Consider the following 21,591-nt stretch of genomic DNA (forward strand, 5'->3'; position numbering starts at 1 on the left):
GAAACGAGTGAAACCTTCAATATGTAATATAAAACAGACTCTAATTAACTTCGTTACAGTTCGAATCGACCATACCTCGATTTCGATTAAGAACTTTGCAAATCATAATCAGAGATGCTAAACATCTGTCTGGTAGTCTGGTATTTGTTTACGCATGTGGTCCACAAACGCGCATGTATCTGTTGTGGTGTTCTGGCTTGTGACATTGTATTGGATTGTGACAAGTTATTTGTGTTCTGAATTTGCCTAAACTTGTGCATTGAAAATGGCTTCAGGCCTTGAAGGTTATTTAAATCGTACAGTGTCAGTAATAACAGCCGATGGGCGTAATTTCGTGGGAACCTTGAAAGGTTTCGACCAGACAATTAATCTTATATTGGATGAAAGTCACGAAAGGGTATATAGCAATGTGCAAGGCGTTGAGCAAGTCGTTCTCGGACTTCACATCATCCGCGGAGACAATGTGGCCATTGTGGGTGAAATTGACGACCACCTAGACTCGAGATTGGATTTATCGAGTATTCGGGCCGAACCACTAAACGCAGTGGTCCATTGAAGCCCATATTTGACGTTGTTGAAATTATGCTTTTTTTAACGACTTTAACGTAAAATAGTGTGTAAAATTACTACGACATTGTGGTAACGTAATATGAAAGTCGTACAGTTCTGAAGTATTCAGTGTTTGTTCAAAAAACTGTAATCATTTGTTCCATAGTTTGCGATCACTTTCGTGTGGCCAAAAATGTGAATAACACCTTTTAAAAAATGCAGATGGGTCTCTATTTTTGCAAATATGCCAACATTGTGGATGTCAAAGAGATGTTCCGTTGGTTATAACTGACCAAGCCATTAAACTTCAATCAAAAGTCAAGTGCTTCCGGGCGGCAAACGGAACGTGACAGGTCTGCATTGCAGTAGCATCATTAAAACACAAAAGTTAGTAAACTTGTAAATTAGTTGTTAGTCACAGTAATATCTACCACTTTAATTGCTTGTTGGATGCATATAATATATTTAGCGTTTATTCCATGGAAGCTACTTATTGCGTGTCTCATTGGTTGTGGATGTAGTAGTGTAACACTTCTCCCTGCTCCCCCCCCCCCCCCCCCCCCCCCCCCGTTTCCACTTCTCCCTGTAAGAAGACTAGTACTGCACGTGTATATGAGGTAGAATTATTGTACTATAAATTTTACTGTTTCGCTGATTACAAAATGTCCATATAGCAGGTGGTAAAATGTCTCTAAATACGTCTCACAGAAGTTTGATCTTGATATCCTAAAAATATCCTCCTACTGACTCTCACTTACTTTGTATGATCATCTGCTGTCGGATATATTTGAATCCAGCTCTGGTTTGAAACTTCTGCCTCTTATTTGAGTAATGTCCTAGTGAGGTGGACTATAGATTTGTAAAATGTTGTTATACAACTTTTTTCATTAAATATTCGGTGTTTCTGTGTTCTATGGCTTCTGAGCTAGGTCTTTGGTGGCCATCTGCATAAAGTTAACTAGCAAATTTTATTGCATTAATGTCAGTGCTCTCCTTGATGTCATCCAGACAGAAACACCATTCATACACAAAATGGGGGCGATTTTCAGTGTCAGATGAAGCACCTCACGTATTGAAGCATTGTTTTTTTCAGAGAGCAAACCTACCATATAATATCTTTTACACGTTACACTGATTCACTAACACATCTACATCACTTATTCAAGGTTATATTCTGCTGTCAAATGGTTATTGAGAGTATGCTGAGAGATCTCTTAAGTGTGTATTATTTCCTAAGCCATATATTCTTTATTTTTAAGAGGCAGGCTTTAGGCTTATAAATTGGCCAACCTTTTCATTGCCTATATCTTGAGATTATTGTAGAGAAAGTCAGCCATTAGATTGGCTGATTAAAGTAATCTTTCATACATTACTTCTCAATCTCAGGATATTTGGTATTTGGGGTCTAGTGAAGCAGGGGATACAACCCGTCGGCTTTGGACAATGACGTCACAAGTCGCCAGATAGCAGTTTACCATTTTCGCTTTTGCTGTTATGTTTCAGTTTCGTTTTTTTACTGATTGCTTAATAAAGGGGATCTGTTTATTCTATCTCGTGAGATTTTTTTTTTTTTTTTTGAAGCCAAAAAACACTTATCAGCCACTGAAGGGAGCTACAACACTAAGAAGAATCGCTTCTCGATTGGCGACTTGTGACGTCAATGTCCAAAGCCGACGGGTTGTATCCCCTGCTACACTAGTCCCGGTATTTGGGTAACACTTTTAATCAAACAGGTCTTTATGCTGGTCTGGTTTTATTTTAAAAAATTGATATCATTTTGAAAACTCGCAACCTAACCTGGGCCTCTTGGTATGGTTCATGTCTGTCACCACCCTTGGGTCGACCGAAACGTCCAATCCCACCCGTCGGCTTTGACCCGTGATTTAAGGCTGTTGTGGTGTGTGACGTCACGACGGCGCGGAATTTAGTTTGTGAGATATGGCCCGTAGCAGGTGCAACATTATCTGCCTGTAGCAACTGTTCAAATACTGCTGAGCAGTACCACCTATCTGTCTCAGTAACACTCTGTGAGTGCACTTACAGTATCAGCAGTTTTTCCATTGCATGGGCTGTTGCGAAAACAAATGTAATCATTTTGTATTTTCATCAAAAAGAAATTATTACATTCAGAAATTCACCCAGCTGGCTGAACCACAAGCAACAAATTGTCAGCTTCACTATGCAATGCAAGAGCTGCCGACAGTGTAAGTACACTTTAGCTGCAGTCAACATACAATGATTCAGTGTGAACCCACTTTTACATGTTTTTTGAGAGTCACAGTCTCATATTCTGAGTGCCTACGTTTAAATCATCAGACCGAAGTATCAGAATTTTTTAAAGTAACAATCATAAGAAAGTTATTTGGATAATAGGTCCTTGTATTACTTTGAAGTTTACAAATTTTGTGCCACATCACACTTGCATTACGTGTTCACTAGTGTGCCTCCTTTTCAACAACAGTGTCTCTGACTATGTCCACTTAGTACATAAGCCGATTTCTAGTATATTGGTTTGCCAAGTGTCGCAAGTGCCTGATGTCATGTGAATACAACAAATAATCAACAGTTTTTCTCATTCCAAAGATAATTTGAATGATTTCAAATTACAGTTCACCAGAATTAGTTTAATAGCATGCTTTATGTACAGATGGGATTTCATAGATATTTGGTACACACACAGCAAGCAAACAAAATATTGCCCAAGTCACCAATGGGTCATTCCATATGAAATCAGTGAGTTTTAATGAAATCTTTGTACCATAATAACCTAATGGTGCTACAATGGGGTATTAATTTAATCTTGTAAACATCTCAAGTTTTTCGTTTTTCAGAATTTCCTGGGGTGGGTGTTGGGGATAAGCAGGTGACATGGATTGGGGATGGAGAGGGATACCAGGGTAGGGCTGGAGGTAGAAGATACTGTGCTGCCCATGGGCGCTTGCAGAGATTTGATAGCGGCAGGATGGGCTGTTACATGCAGAGTTGAGAGACTATATAGGGGGAGGTGAGGGGAAATACTAGTAACTGCAGTCCACCACCTGAAAGTTGATCTTGATCCTGTAAAACCACCTGCCAAGAAAGGCTCCACCACTTTGGTCATGAACTGCAAGGATGACATGGCAGAAGAACTCACAAGCCGTCACACAGATCCAAATACAAACCCAGCCACAGTGATGCCATTCCTGAAATCCAGCAGGATCTCCCAGTTCCTCCTTAGGTCCACCCAGAACCTCTCCCTTGAGTCGTATTTGTCACCTCACCCCCACCACTTCCTGTACTCCATAAATCCAACCACTCAGGACACCCGCAGAGAGAGTCCCTGCTCTCGTGGATCAACAGCTTCAGCCTATTACACGTAACCTGCCCTCCTATATAAAAGACACAAGCTATTTTTCCATCAACTCTCACAGTTTCCTGTTCTTTTGCCACCCAGCACAATGCTCATCACTGTCAATGCCACCTCCCTGTTCACCAATGTTCCCAATGCTCATGATCTTGCCACTAATGAACAGACCTTTCCCAACATTCTGCTAACTCCTAACCTACAAGTTCCCTCCTGGTCACCATGACCAACTGTATCCTCACCCAACGTTACTTCTGATTTGAAGGCATAACCTACAAACAAATCAGTGGTACAGTGATAGGCACTAGTTTAGCACCATCCTATGCCTATCTATTCATGGGCCACTGGGGAACCCTTCCTAACCACCCAGAATCCCAAACACTTTACCTGGTTCATGTTCATTGATTACACCTTTGTGATGTGGACCAAAGGTGAGGAAATCCTATCTACGTTCCATAAGAACCTTGACACTTCTTTCCCTATTTGCTTCCCTGGTCCTTCTCAAGCCAACAAACCACGTTCCTTGATGTTGCCATCCACCTCAAGGATAGCTATATCTGTACCTCCGTCCACATCAAACTTACCGACCACCTACACCACATCCACTTTGACAGCTGCGACCCAGTCCATTCCAAGAAGTCCCTTCCGTACAACATAGCTACCCCTGGTCATCGCATTTGTAGTGATCAGTTGTCAGCACATTTGTAGTGATGAGCAGTCCTCCAGAAATGCTATGAGTCTCACAGAGGTCTTCACAGAATGTAAATCCCCCCTAGCCTTGTCCAGAAACAGATCTTTGTCTTGTCTCTCCAGTAACCTACCATCAGTCACATGCTCACCATACAGCCACAAAGAAGCACTCATCTCTTGACTCGGTACCACCCAGGGCTGGAGAAACTCAATAATATTTTCCAACATGGTTTTGGCTACCTCTCGCCAAGCCCTGAAATGAGGAATATCCTCCTCACTATCCTCCCAATCCCTCCTACAGTGGTATTCTGCCACCCACTGAACCTATGCAGTATCTTTGCCCTTCCTTAGTCCACCCCTGTTACCAACCCCTTGCCTCATGACTCATATACCTGCAACAGACCTAGACATCAGACCTGTCCCATACATCCTTCAGTCCTGTCTCAGGTGTCAGTTATCCTATCAAAGACAGCGCTACCTATGAAAGCAGCCATGTGTTCTACAAACTAAGTTGCAACCACTGTGCTGCTTTATCCCTGAGCATGACAACTAATTAGCTGTCAGCCCACTTGAGTGACCACTGCCAACTGTGCCCCAAGAGCCAGCTGGACAACTTACTTACTGAACATGCTGCCCAACTCAATGTGCCTCACTTCAGTGACTGCTTCAGTCTGTACTATCTGGATTCTTCCTACCAACAACAACTTTTCTAAATTGCACAGGTGGGAACACTCTATACAATGCATCCTTTGTTCCTGTAACCCCCTGGCTTCAACCTTTGCTAATCCCTGTCGTTTTTTAATATAAAAAAGATATTCTATTTTTCTGATGGCCGTGAAGCACAATATAAAAAAATTAAAAAATTCTCAACCTAAGTCTCCATAATAATGGTTGCAATACTGATGCAGGATATGATTATTGTGCAATGGCACATGGTTTAAGTGCTTGTGATAGACCTGAATGAGGAGATCGTGGTGCAGAAAAGCAAGTGTACAAAAGCCGTTTGAAAATCAAATTGCGACACACAAGCAGTTGTATGAGTTTGCTCAAGAAATCATTCCTCATATCCATTTCGAACTATGTACAACACGGGACTACTCACTATATTTATTCATTCATTCATTCACTCATTCATTCATATGTAGACAATTTCCAATATGAAGATGCAGTTCAATTATATTTATAAATACCCCTATAACATAACACGGACATATCATATTCAGTCAGAACTTCATTTAATCACATACTGAGTGAAGTGGAACAATGATTAGTGTACTGGACTTGTATTTGGGAGAACAGTGGCTCAAATCTGCACCTGGGGATTCCAAGATTTCCCTAAATTGCTCGGGGCAAATGGCGGTAAGGTTCCTTTGAAAGGGCACAGTCTATTCCCTTACCCACCCATGAACTATTCTGTGCGCTCCATCTCTAATATGTCAGTAGGACTTTAAACCCTAATCTTCCTTTATTTTTAATTTAATCGCCCTTAGATGAATACTTAACACCAATCCAAGATTTCTTTAACATAAGCTGGACAAGATAAAAACACGATTAATCACATTGTGATGTCCACATGAATTCACATGGTCATGTTCGTATTTTCAAAATTTACACTTTCACAGTGTGCACCTAGCGCTCATTAATTTTCGCTATTTTACACTTTAATGGCCTCACTTTGTAACACCATGCCTGCCTTAAAAAAAAAAAAAAAAGAGAGAGAGAGAGCAAATAACAGCAAAATCGTTCCTACATCACCAAAAAGTACATACACTGTATATTTACAATGCATTTTCAAAAGCTGTGCTGTTCCTCGTTGGGTCGTATGAATAAAAAAGAGAACATTCTTTGGAGAAGATTCTCAGAGCAAAAGATCTGAGTAAGTTCTCAATTTCATATGAATAAAAGATTCAGTATATTCTTTGACCAGGGAGTTCTTTCTCAGTATTTCCCCTCCTTGAGAAAGTTCTTGGTGTGTATTCTTACATTGCATTCAGCTCACTCAAACAGGTGAGCAGACAAATATGAAGTTGGCACTCATGTGGCCCAGAAGAGTTGCACTTACATCTTCTGATGACGTGACTGAATTTTCGACATGCAGGAAACTTTTTTGTTATTGAATTTAGGTGAACACATTACGCAAAGAAATCTTAAGAATACATCATTTTTAAGAGTTATGCTGTGAGAAAACATATCTTAAATAGGGCAACTGGTATACAAAGAAACAGTACCTGAATATTTCAGAAATATCGATTTTGTGTGATGCAGACTGAATTCCCGAGATAAACTTCAATTGGAATTTCTGTTAATCCATTGCGGATGATGGACAATGGCCAAACACCTGTATGTTTTGAGAAGTTAATTATTGTATTTTATTTTGACAACCAGTTTCAGCATTTCAGTATACCATCTTCATGCACTTCATGTATAGACAATCAGATCTATCAATATTAGCATACTGGAGCCATCAGCAACTGGATCTCGTGAATTTGTTTACTGATTCCATTCTTTGAAGACTTGACAACAACTGATGTAGTCAAGTCTTCGAAGGAAGGCCTCAGATATTGAATTCACAGTATCCAGATATTGATAACTCGAGGATGCTAATATTGATACATCTGGTTGACAATACATGAAGTGCCTATGGGGCCTGAAGATAGCACATTGGAATGCTGGAACTGGTTGTGAAAATAAAATAACTTCTCAAAATGTATGGTTGAATGGCTATTTTCCTTGGTAAAAAAATCATTTGGAATTAGTTACTGATGAGGTCTCCTGATTAAAATTGCAAAACTTACGACAATATACTTTTGTTATGTTGCTATTTAAAATTGTAAACTACACTGTACTAACTTGCAGCTGAATCTGTCTGTGCTTCATTTGTATCGTGTTAATGGGAAACTTCTACTGACATCACTCTCGTTGCTATTTCAGATGCTTGAAGAGTCACTGTCAGTGTAGTTATTTAATGAAATAACCATCTTCACTGAATTTTCCGAAATATGGACTATGCTGAAATACGTTGTAGGCCTTCTCATCAGATGTTTATAAATTCAGGAATGGCCTCATTAGCCATGCCGCAGTGCCATACCTGACATCTTGTAAAATTAAAGCATTAGACTGGTTTTTTCCTTGGTATCTGACATAGGCCTACATATTCTTGCATCATATACAGACCCAGGCCATGAATCATCGACATCCGCAAATGTTTCATTTGAAGGGGTGCCTCCTATACTTGACTGAATTTCAGGAAGGAAGCGATTTGTCAGCCAAATAATGTTTTTGTTGTTAAACTTGTATGAATTTCTACAGTCTCTTTCTTCATTATTTCTTTGGGCTATATATATCTTTTTCTGATCAACAAAAGTTCTCCATTTTTACTGAAAAAAAAAAACCTTGGTAAAACTTAACAAAAGATACCCAGGTCGAAGAATGCTACAGAGATTACTTCCAACAATGAAGAATATTCTCTGCTTATGAAAAACATCTCTAGCTTTATTCATATGAAATCGGTGACTGTTCTTTGCAGTTAGCAACTTTCCCCATCCTCTTACTCAGGCTGAGGACATTCTCCAGTGAAGCATATTCTCCAGCTCATGTTATTCATGTAAACCTGAGAATGTTCTCCAAAATTCTGAGAATAAAATAATTTTCCGTTTTATTTATACAACACATGGAGTATGTTTTTCTTGTCTATAAAATGTTATATTCTATCTTTAAAGACAATTTTCACTATTTTAGATAAGACAGATGTGGTAGTAATTGGCCTACAGTTTGCAGAATTTTTCTTATCACCACCATTATGTTACCACATGAGACATTCCATCCAGATCTGTGTTTTCGGTGGTTTAGAATATGTATTATTTTTACTACATCAGATTCAGTTGTTAGCAGCAGAAAAATACATTTCTGACAATGGAGACGTTATCCATATTTCTTGATTTTGGGAGCTGTTGATACCTTTTATGAATTTTTCCACAACTTCATCATAACATAAAAATATTCCTGACATCACCTCTTAGTATTTCTCACATTTAGATTTCTGGATACTGTACCGGTACTGTATGGCAAGCAGGCTTTATGCTGAGCGAAACTAGTCTCGACTCTCCTTTACGTTGTTTACTGAGAGTATTTGCCTTCAGTCATCTTTCCTTAAGTGATCTTTGTAATGTGCTTAAAGTTTCCAACTTCAGCTGTCTATATTGCAACAGTATTTTTTTCTCAGCGAACATTGATTCTTGATATTTTAACATTATCCAAAATGATCTGAGATTGCAGTATTTATTAATTACACTGTTTGCCAATTCTGAAGAATGTTAGTAATTCCAGGATCTGTCAACATTTGTGAGGTGTGACGGCCTCTTATTTGACCCCGTACACCTAGTTCGAGATTGTAGGCACAGATCAGATCACAGAAGCTTCGTGTAGGACAACTATCTTTTAATGTATCAGTATTTAGATCCCTCAGTATAACTATACAGGGTAAGACCGTCTTTGGTTTTTTTTTTTTTTTTTTTTTTTTTTTTTTAAGCGTAAGATGATGGGCTGAAAAAGATGGTTTCAAATATGTGTATATCATAATATTTAGGCGAATAGTTTTTGAGACACAGATATGTTCTTGCATTGTGTTCGTCCTTCAAAGCGGCATTGTCCAATGCGACCTTTCCTGCTGTGTAGAGTACATGCTAAAAGTTGTGAATCCGTCCTTACGCAAACACGCCCATTTACCCGACAATAGTAATACATACTGCAATATTTTGCACAAAAATTAACTGATGATGTTGCGCAAATATTATTCAGTTATTGACAACTGTGATGCCAAAAGAGTAGACAACATACAGTATTAAAATACTACAAGATGTTAATACATTTTAAGTAATAGAAATACAAATGTAAATTAGGAGGCCATTATTGGTCAGTTATTTCATACATATTTGTTGTTTATTTGAAAATATTTACTATTGATCACAATGCGAAGCAAATACACACAAATATGCAAAATACATACTGTACATGATACAAAACTTTACTGAAGCATTTGCTCAAAATGCTTCCCCTCTGCTGCAATGCACATTTTTAGTCGCCGTTCGAATGATTGTGAATGGCTGCAAGGGTGTCATGTAAGATATCAGCGCAGGCTTCAATGATACGTTGCTTCATATCGTCTGGCGTAGTTGATGTTTGAGCATACAATTTATGTTTGATTGCTCACCACAGAAAAAAAATCAAGAGGGGTGAAATCAGGAGACGGGGCTGGCCACTTCACCTCAGCACATCGTTCTACCCAACAATCCGGGAACTTTTCATTTAACAGCTCTGTAGCCACACGGGAAGAGTGATCAAGACAGTCGTCATGTTGGAACCACATGCACGGATGTGTAGTTAGTGGTACCTCTTCCAGCAAAATGGGCAGAATGTTTCGCAGGAACTGTGCATAGTTATTGCCGTTTAGTGTACCCGGAATGACGTACGGCCCCACAACGACATTTCCGACGATGCCGCAGCACACGTTAACATTCCACAGTTGCTGATGCTGTACCTGTCGAATTATTGACCAATAATGCATATTATGCAAATTCACATTACCGTGGTTGGTGAAAGTCACTTCATCAGTAAAAAGCATCCATTGAAAAAACGTTGGATCATCTAGTAGGCACTGCAGAGCAAACCGGCAAAATTCCTGGCGCCGTTCAAAATCCATACCGGAGAGTGCTTGATGTAATGAGAGGTGAAACGGGTGAAATCTATGCCAGTGCAATATGTGTAGAACACTTCTCTGACTTATACCACATTCCGAGGCGAAACTGTAGGGTCATTATGCGTCAACGCTAGAATGCCCTCTTCATGTACTTCACCAGTTGCAGTTTTCTGTCTTGTCCTCTGTATGGCGTTCCATGATCAAGTACTTGCTTGCAAATATGTGCAAGAAGCTGGCGCATGGGATGCTCACGATCAGGATACATCTCTCTATATCGCTTTATTGCTCTAACATTTCTTCTGCTTTCACCATACACTCGAAGCATATCTAACTTTTCCTTGTTGATGTACATGTCCGCTCCAAGAAACTGTGACGAAAATGCAATGTCTCATTACCCCCACAGCATATTTATACCCCTCTCTCCAGCTACCTCGTGCGTCACCTTGTGGCATTATCGAGAAGCAGGAAAGCAATGCCTTCCCTGTTAAGTTCCCCAGTGGTCATTAGGAAAGGTCGCATTGGACAACGCCGCTTCAAAGGACGAATACGATACGTGTCTCAAAAACTATTCGCCTAAATATTATGATATACACATATTTGAAACTGTGTTTTTAAGCCCATAATCATCATCATCATCATCATTTAAGACTGATTATGCCTTTCAGCATTCAGTCTGAAGCATAGTCTCCCTTACAAAATTCCTCCATGATCCCCTATTCAGTATTAACATTGGTGCCTCTTTTGATGTTGAGCCTATTACTTCAAAATCGTTCTTAACCGAATCCAGGTACCTTCTCCCTGGTCTACCCCGACTCCTCCTACCCTCTGCTGCTGAACCCATGAGTCTCTTGGGTAACCTTGCTTCTCCCATGTGTGTAACATGACCCACCATCTAAGCCTGTTCGCCCTGACTGCTACATCTATAGAGTTCATTCCCAGTTTTTCTTTGATTTCCTCATTGTGGACACCCTCGTGCCATTGTTCCCATCTACTAGTACCTGCAATCATCCTAGCTACTTTCATATCCGTAACCTCAAGCTTAATGATAAGGTAACCTGAATCCACCCAGCTTTTGGTCCCATACAACAAAGTTGGTCGAAAGATTGAACGGTGCACAGATAACTTAGTCTTGGTACCGACTTCCTTCTTGCAGAAGAGAGTAGATCGTAGCTGAGCGCTCACTGCATTAGCTTTGCTACACCTCGCTTCCAGTTCTTTCACTATGTTGCCATCCCGTGAGAATATGCATCCTAAGTACTTGAAACCGTCCACCTGTTCTAACTTTGTTCCTCCTATTTGGCACTCAATCCGTTTATATCTCTTTCCCACTGACATTACTTTCCGTTTGGAGATGCTAATCTTCATACCATAGTCCTTACATTTCTGACCTAGCTCTGAAATATTACTTTGCAAACTTTCAATCGAGTCTGCCATCACAACTAAGTCATCCACATATGCGAGACTGCTTATTTTGTGTTCACATATCTTAATCTCACCCAGCCAGTCTATTGTTTTCAACATATGATCCATAAATAATATGAACAACAGTGGAGACAGGTTGCAGCCTTGTCTTACCCCTGAAACTACTCTGAACCATGAACTCAATTTACCGTCAACTCTAACTGCTGCCTGACTATCTATGTGTAGACCTTTAATTGCTTGCAAAAGTTTGCCTCCTATTCCATAATCTCGTAGAACAGACAATAACTTCCTCCTAGGAACCCGGTCATATGCCTTTTCTAGATCTATAAAGCATAGATACAATTCCCTGTTCCACTCGTAACACTCCTATTCCATAATCTCGTAGAACAGACAATAACTTCCTCCTAGGAACCCGGTCATATGCCTTTTCTAGATCTATAAAGCATAGATACAATTCCCTGTTCCACTCCTAACACTTCTCCATTATTTGCCATAAGCTAAAGATCTGGTCCTGACAACCTCTAAGAGGCCTAAACCCACACTGATTTTCATCCAGTTTGTCCTCAACTAATACTCGCACTTTCCTTTCAACAATACCTGAGAAGATTTTACCCACAACTCTGATTAAAGAGATACCTCTGTAGTTGTTACAATCTTTGCTGTTTCCATATTTAAAGATTGGTGTGATTACTGCTTTCTTCCAGTCTGATGGAACCTGTCCCGACTCCAACGCCATTTTAATTATCCTGTCTAGCCATTTCATTCCACTGTATTTGATGAGTTCTGACTTAATTTCATCCACCCCAGCCGCTTTATTGCAGTGCAATCTATTGACCATTTTCTCCACTTCCTCAAATGTGATCCTATTTCCATCATCATTCCTATCCCATTGTACATCGAAATCTGAAACATTACTGATCGTATTTTCACCTACATTGAGCAACTCTTCAAAATATTTCCTCCATCTGCCCAAGGAATCAACAGGATTCACCAGCTGTTTTCCTGGCCTGTCCAAAATACTTGTCATTTCCTTCTTACCTCCCTTTCGAAGACTGCTAATTACACTCCAGAATGGTTTTCCAGCAGCTTGACCCAAAGTCTCCAACCTGTTTCCAAAGTCTTCCCAAGATTTCTTATTGGATGCTGCAATTATCTGTTAAGCTTTGTTTCTTTCTTCAACATAACTTTCTCTGTCTACCTGAGTTCTAGTATGTAGCCATTTTTGATATGCCTTCTTTTTCCTTTTATAGGCTGCCTGGACTGTGTCATTCCACCAAGCTGTTTGCTTCCTCCTACCTTTACACACTACTGTTCCAAGACATTCTTTAGCCATTTCTAGTACTGTGTCCCTGTGCCTTGTCCATTCCTTTTCCAATGACTGTAATTGACTACATTCAACTAACTGGAACCTTTCTGAGATCACTGTTATGTACTTGTGCCTGATTTCCTTATCCTGAAGTTTCTCCGCTCTTATCCTCCTACATATGGACCTGACCTCCTGCACTTTCGGCCTCACAATACCAATTTCACTGCAGATTAAATAGTGATCAGTGTCATCAAAGAATCCCCTGAATACACGTGTGTTCCTCACAGCCTTCCTGAATTCCTGATCTGTTATTATATAGTCAATGACAGATCTGGTTCCCCTGCCTTCCCAAGTATACTGGTGAATGTTCTTATGTTTAAAAAAGTAGTTTGTGATTACTAAGCCTATACTGGCACAGAAATCCAAGAGTTGTTTCCCGTTTCTGTTGGCCTCCATATCCTCTCCAAATTTACCCATAACCTTTTCATACCCTTCTGTTCGATTTCCAATCCTGGCATTAAAATCACCCATGAGCAGAACACTGTCCTTGTCCTTTACTCTAACAACTACATCACTGAGTGTGTCATGAAAACTATCCATCTTATTTTGATCTGTCCCTTCACAATGCGAATATACTGACACAATCCTAATTTTCTTGCTAGACACTGTCAAATCTATCCACATAAGTTGTTCGTTTACATACCTTATTGCAACTACGCAGGGTTCCATTTCTTTCCTGATGTAAAGCCCTACACCCCATTGTGCTATTCCTGCTTTGACTCCTGACAGGTAGACCTTGTATTGTCCCACTTCCCCTTCTTTCTCACCCCTTATCCGAATGTCACTAACAGCTAAAACGTCCATCCCCATCATGTTACGCTAAAATTTAACATAGGGTTCCATTTAAAAAAAATCAAAGATGGCCTCATATCTCTGTAATAAAAAATAGCACAACCATGAAATGTGATGTATTCAAGTAGCCCCTGTCCCTGCAATTCACTGTCCAAATGGCATCTTTGTATCTATTTGGAGATACAAGAAGTGTTATGACTTGGCTGCCTCACCGTATATAAGGGATTTCATGTTTGGCCTAATCTAGAAGCACTTTTAGTTTCTTTAGAAAACAGTTTATTTGTAATCTATGTGAAATAAAATTATTGACTTGCATCAGTATGGGTAATAAACATGTATTTTAATTGTTGGTATGCGCAATACCTCAGCTTTTTTTGAAGGACAATACTGATTTCATACTTTGTTACTAAAATCTCTTAGTCCTTTTATGTAGTGTACTGTTCTTCCTCTAGAACCAATTACTTCTCTTTGATTCCTTGATATTCACACCACTGTCCGTTTTTAGTAATTTTAGTAACATCAGACTGACTTCACAACATTAATGTGTTACATATCATACTGGAGATTAAACCAGGTTTCAGCTTACTAGCATCAATATTTTTGAAGTTACGGACATAAATCTTTCATGACTCTCCCATAACCGTGGAAGTATCATTTCTGGAAATTTGAATAAAATGTGATGTATGCATTGAAAGAGTATGAAACTGCATATCTTTTGGTTGCTCCATGGGTACTCACAATTAAAAAAGTGATAACACTATAACATCAACATTACAATATGTTGCTACATGTGGAATAGGAAAGAACAGTTGACAATTTGTTGCATTCGTGTTGTGCCCTGCATTCAGTGTTGGCCGGACAAACCTACGTAAATAGCAATTAGCCAGTGTGATGGTAAGTGAATAAGGTTGGAATCACTACTGAACGATTAAGAGGCTGTGGTGTGATTGGACAGAACAGTGGGACACAAATTGGAAATTTTGAAGTAAAATGGTAAGCTTTTACTCAAATAACTTTATTCTGTGACTGCCACCTTGAAAAATTCATGTAGCTACTCTGGTCGATGGTTTAAAAAGCCAAATAAAAAGAGCATGACCCTTGAAAATAGTAGCTGTGTAGTCACATTGATTTATTGTAAGTTGTGTGCTAGATAATTATAATGATTAACTATCATTGTATTGAATGCCTGTAAATGCCAATAAATGGGGAAACATATCTTCTATGCAATGTCATTATATGAAAATGTCATTATATATTTGGAAAGGTACTCTTTAAAGCATTATTTTTCAGCATCTACCAAAGCATTTAGTGGAACAATGCAGTAATGCTTCACAGGAAGTTGGTTATACAACTCTAACATTCACTCCTATGTTCTAGATTTTGGTGTAAAAATATCTGCCATTTAAATAGCAAGGCTTGTTTGACAACACAGCTTTACTTTAAGAAAATTACCCCTGTTTTTGTAGCATTAAGTTAATATTTGCTATCGTTCATAATTTCTTATAAAGGATTTGCTGGACTACAAACATAGTATGGCTTATTTCCAGACTAAAATAGTATAGCTAGAAACATAGAACTAGAGCCACAGCACTTGGACATCCATAGTTGAAAAGAAATGTTTGAGGCAGACTGCAACTAATTTATTGACAAGTGCCAGTTATTTGTGGGTAATATTCCAAACTAGTATATATAGATCTGGAAGAATTTTTTAAATGCAGCTAATTCAATTTTTTATTTACAGATAAATCATATTTCAGTTTCATCTATGCAACTGGACTTTCAGGGCAACAACATATTACAACTTGCAGACTAATCAGCTAACGCAGTGACCCATTTGCGAGTGAAGTTATTTGACTTGATTCGAAGTCCACTTCTTCTGTGCTATTAGAAAATTGTCTGTCTTCCCAACTTTCTAATGATATTGAGAACAAAACTGGGGGTACTAATTGCTGCATCAGCAAAAATGCACATAAACACACACATTGTGTATATTATGTAAGTACTAGTTTATTTAGGATTTCATTATGTGAAAACATTTTTTTATGAACTGTGAAAAGATTTTCCTCCAACTATCACATTCACTGTTACATTATGAATGTTGAATATATTGTTGACCAAAAACTTTACAGTTCTTAGATAATAGAAATTGTTAAAATTGAGTGTCATCAAAAGTAGTCAGATATTTCTTTACTAATAATCTGCTGAGTAGGAGTGGAAGGTATCAGTTAGTCAGTACTGTTCTTTATTTTTGTATTCCATAGCTTTTTTCTCCCCCATATATATTAAATTTGGAGAAAGTGTAGACTATATTGAAAAATGTTCCTTCTTACAAAATGCTTATGAACTAGGTACATGTTTCTACAAAAGTATACAGTGCTCAGTTTTGAAACAGGGTGAAATAAACATGTTTGTATAAATATCTTTGTGGATGTCTTATATCTGTTTTTCTGTGGCTTCAAAAGGAAGCCATAGCCCTGAAATCTTGTTCCACATAGCCACTATAGAAAATATGATCCTTTTTTACTAGTCTCCATGTATGTATGCCAGACTGAGTACCAGCCTTTATCTATTTTTAACTCAAACCCATAGTTCACTTACATGAAAGAGACCTATAGTCTAAGCAAAATACATTTATGCAACACATGAAATAATATCCACTTTGTAATTCTGTATCCATGTTACACTTTCAAAAATGTATAACATTAATTTTATAAAATTATTTACTTGAAAAAAGTTAATAGCAGCATGGTTGTATTATAACTGAATACTGAGCTTCTCTTGTCAAAACATGTGCCTGATTATGAGTCACATTGGGAAAACCTGATAAATCACACTTTCTCCACTCTGCTTTTACACTAGAAGACTGTAAAGAATAATAATTCCTTTAAAAAACTGTTATTTTCAATATTCAGTATCAATTTGCAGTTGAAAAAAATATACACAACAAAATCATAATATGCCAACACTACTTGATTGAAAGGATGTTCAGTGAGTTAAATTTGTAAGTCAACATTTTATTGCGATCATTTATTTACATCATCACGTATTGAGGACAACACATTTTGCTGTACAGCCAGTGGGAGAGAAGTTTGTCACACCATGAATGAGACTTTGATTTCAACCACTGAATGGAAAGACTAGAATTGTAATTGTACAAAATGAGATTTACACCAACAGAAATTTGATGTGTCTATTTCAATAAAGTTTGGAGAAGAATGTTGTATATGAAATTAAATATTTTGTGATAATCTGTTTGTGAGAGACAATAAGTGTAACATATTATTCCAGAAATTCCATGTTTTTTTTGTCTTGTGGTACATAAAAGTTTAGTCTCAAGCATAATGTGTGCTGTAAAATTTTAGTGAAATAAAAACTTTGTATTTTAATAATTATTGGCAAATCAGTATCGTGAGTTATATTTGCTAATATGTTTTGCTTCTGTATTTGCTAATATGTTTTGCTTCCAGCAAGTCCATAAAGTACATTCTGTTAAAAATAGCTCACTTAAGCCTTTGCACCCTCCCCACAACTTGCTCAGGATGAGATTGTTTCTCCCCCCTCCAGGGAACCTCATTCTCAATATTCTTTTGGCTACAGGAAATCGATATATACAACCACCTGTGCAGCTGAGATGAAAGTAAATCTGGATTCTAAGTGCAGTTCAGTGGTGCACATCGGTCTCCAATCATGAATTGGACAGTGTAGCTTGCAAAAATGGCATTTTTACAGCAAGCAGTATGTATGATATGAAGATAGAAGACTGCTTGCTTTATCATACAATTCGACTTGTGTACGCTGTTCAGTCTTGTCAGCTCAAGCTTGGACTGTGTGCAAATTGTTACTTTTGGCAATAAGTTTCATCAATAAGGGAAGTTGCCTGTCTGGTCAGTGCAACTACAGCAATGTCATTCAAACACTCATCCACTATAGTGAGACACAAGACACTGAATATCAGCCGTGAAGTGGTCACCCACAGTCGCTAATGCTAGCTGTTTGTGACCTACATAGTACGAGTCATGGGTAGTGATGTAAAATGCCTGGGCATTTATAGGTTGGGCTAAATGCCCAGGGATTTATGCATTGTAAAGATTAAATGATAAGAAACACATGAGAATTTTTTTGTAACTGATATTTTGTATTGGAAAATGTGTTTTGCAACACTGCTTCCATAGTGGTCAGGTATTCAAGCTGAAAAAGCTGCTTGAGAGTTAGGGAAGAGTTATTGGGGAAAATAAATTGGACTATGTAACTATTCATTTTTAATGAGGTCAGTTCTCGGGGTAGCATATAATAAAAATAGAAAAGAAAACTCAAGTTTAAAAGTAATTCTTGAATTAAATTATAGTTTATATTGAACAGGTACCTTTTAGGTAGTATACTATACTACTGCAAAAGTATTAGAGCTAAAAAGTTTATCCATAATAATTTTAATTTGGGATGAGGCATGTGCCGGTTCCGATTCCACAGGTCGAAGAATCGCAGATTCTCTAGGGATTGACTAGTATCAGAATCGAATGATTCCAGTGTCTTCAGCATCAATTCTTTGTTATTAAATCTATTTTATGTTAATGTTCTCATTTTATCTTCACAGCTGTGCAGTCATATTAAAGTAGATAAAGAAAAGAGTAGAATAGAAAACTATAGTCTGTCTCAAATGTTACTACATCTGACAATAAAGAATTTTTTTTCTCTGAAAACTGTTTAACATTTAAGAATACATTTATTATCAAGAAACACACCCCAGCTGTTTATTATGTTGGCGTGTGAAGAGTAGAACTTGTAACAATAAAAAGGACATTGCAAATGACAAGAAGCTATCAGTGCCCTTCCTTGGTACAGCGCCCGCTATCGTTGCAGGTTTGAATCCTGCCTCGGGCATGGATGTGTGTGATGTCCTTAGGTTAGTTAGGTTTAAGTAGTTCTGAGTTCTAGGGGACTGATGACCTCAGAAGTTAAGTCCCATAGTGCTCAGAGCCATTCGAACCTTGGTACTCAAGTCGGAATGCTAGCAACAAAAAACATGCTTCTCTCTTATTTCCTTTCATTCTTAGTAATAAAGGCAATGAATGACATATGTATGTTTAATGTAAACATTACTAATTTCTAATATCAGGAGTATCGTTCCATCTCTTATATCAATTGGTAAATTATACATTCTAGTATTAAAAACTTTAAAAAGTAGTTTTTTTTAAATATATATATATATAGATGCCTAGGTTTTGGGCATTTAAAACTGCTTGGGGGACATTCCTTGGCAAATGCCCATTTATAAATGTCGTGCTCACTGGGCATTTGCTCGGCCCACATCACTAGTCATGGGTACCCCAAGGAGAGCACAATACATTTGGGCACTGCCTTTTTGGTGGTAACTGGGAGGACTGTGTCAACTCAAGGAGTACACAACCATCTCCACACAATAAATTTGGCCTCTAGGTGTCCATTACAAATAACTCTATAATCTACAGGATTGGCAAAGAAAATACCCAGAATGAAACAAAGGTCATGGGCATCAGCTTCTCATCACCAACTAGCGCAGGATTTGTCTGACGTCTGAAGATTGTCAAAGAAGAATCCGGGCATCTCGGGCATACAGTTCATCATGTTCAGTAGGGAGGTAGATCAGTTATGTTTTGGTCCAGTATCCTGTGTGGATGTTGGATGCCTCTTGTCTGTATTAGGGTATTGTGAGAGCTGTCCAGCATTGGAAAAGGTTTGTGAAACCTATTTTCCAGCCTTACTGTCAACATTTTGGTGATGGGTTCATCCTTCAGAATAATAATATGCAAGTAAAACACACCTACCACATAAAAACCTCCTGCAGGACCAAGAATTTACCAAATGGAATGGTGTGGTAACTGCTGACATGAACACAATTGAGTATGAATATTGTTGGACCAGTTGAAACTTCCTATGTATCATCACAGGAACCCTCCTCACACACACAGGATATCTGCAGGAGGGCCACCACCATTGACTTGGAGAGGCCTTGAGAGTAGCGTCTCGACCTAAGTTACACAAGGGGAACCTAAGCATGTTGCCGTACAGAGGTTGGGCCATTATAGTACTGAACGTTATCCATAAGCAGATTTTGGTCTCACATATGTGCTCTTGAGAAAGGACTGTCTTTATTTTAGTAAGGTTTTGTTTTTATTTCACAGTAATTCTACCTTTTTTTTTAGCTTCCTAAGGCTTATTCATTCATTCACTGGTGGTCCCCTTGAACCTGAGCTTACACACATTTGCGGATATGCATGTGGTGCAAAATGTTTTTTGAGCAGTTTATGTCATGATGAAATTGGTGCAGTTTGCGTCATAGGCTCACTGTGACAAGCAAGAACATAACTTACTTGCATTTGACTTGTCAGTAACAGTTGTTTTGTAGTTTGAAATGAAGTAATTTTGTGTGCGTGCGTGTGTGTGTGTGTGTGTGTGTGTGTGTGTGTGTGTGTGTGTGTAAGATGGAAACAAAGCCTGGTTGTAATATAATGCAGTGAATGTTGTATATGAGCTACCTAGAGCAAAGTAAACACACCTCTTATCACCCACTAAAATGAAGAGGTAGAGCAGAACTGAGAAGGTGGAAAGCAAGTGCTTATGATACTTCAAAACTTATGAAAAGAAGGAAAAAATAAGATGGAGTTGATAGAGAGTTGAAGGAATGCTGTAGCATTTGGGTATCTGGATATGTGGGTTCCTGACTAGGAAAGAGCTGTAGCTCTCTCTACTGTCAAATGTGTATGTGTGTCACCCATCAATCAGATACAGATTCTTTAAAATCCAGGAGCACTTTTCTTTGTGATTGGTGAGTCATCTATCTTTGTCAGCACAAATAACAGACAGATGATGTTACAGAATTCATTCAACTAGCGGACACAGATTGTTTCCACAATTGATAAATTTCAGGCACCTAAGGTCAGTAATATTTTGTAGATATTGCCAGAGTGAGAATTTCACTCTGCAGCAGAGTGTGCGCTGATATGAAACTTCCTGGCAGATCAAAACTGTGTACCGGACCGAGACTTGAACTCGGGACCTTTGCCTTTCGCAGGCAAGTGATCTACCAACTGAGCTACCCAAGCACGACTCACGCCCCATCCTCACAGCTTTACTTCCGCCAGTACCTCATCTCCTACCTTCCAAACTTTACAGAAGCTCTCCTGTGAACCTTGCAGGACTAGCACTCCTGAAAGAAAGGATATTGCGGAGACATGGCTTAGCCACAGCTTGGGGGATGTTTCCAGAATGAGTTTTTCACTCTGCAGCAGAGTGTGCGCTGATATGAAACTTCCTGGCAGATCAAAACTGCGTGCCAGACCGAGACTTGAACTCAGGAGCTGTGAGGACGGGGTGTGGTCATGCTTGGGTAGGTCAGTGGGTGGAGCACTTGCTCACGAAAGGCAAAGGTCCCGAGTCCGAGTCTCGGTCCAGCACACAGTTTTGATCTGCCAGGAAGTTTCATTTTGCAGATGATTTAAGAGGTGTCTTGGGTAATCTTACAAGCGACTCTCATTAATTAAATTGTTTTATCAATGATAAAAGGAACTGAGAAAGCTTTATGTTTCAAATTGGTCTGCCATATACTTGTGAATACATTTATTGACACTCTGAGAGCCGTTTAAAGACTAGGGCATGCGTCTATTGACTACAGTATGTTAATTATTTCTGTACATCAAGCAATAATCTGCTGTAGGTAAGTGACCACCTATCCACATTTTTTATTACATCTAAACATGT

The 21,591-nt window shown here is 38.6% G+C and overlaps 1 long non-coding RNA gene across 1 annotated transcript; it reads left to right on the forward strand.

Annotated features, from left to right (window-relative positions):
* Positions 1 to 551: 551 nt before the first annotated feature.
* Positions 552 to 17,247, forward strand: LOC126484110 (uncharacterized). Its single transcript, XR_007587808.1, has 2 exons — positions 552 to 936; positions 15,599 to 17,247. It is a non-coding gene; the product is annotated as an uncharacterized LOC126484110 (long non-coding RNA).
* Positions 17,248 to 21,591: the final 4,344 nt, after the last annotated feature.

The sequence above is a fragment of the Schistocerca serialis genome, chromosome 6, assembly GCF_023864345.2.
Source record: "Schistocerca serialis cubense isolate TAMUIC-IGC-003099 chromosome 6, iqSchSeri2.2, whole genome shotgun sequence".
Classification (NCBI taxonomy): Eukaryota; Metazoa; Arthropoda; class Insecta; order Orthoptera; family Acrididae; genus Schistocerca; species Schistocerca serialis.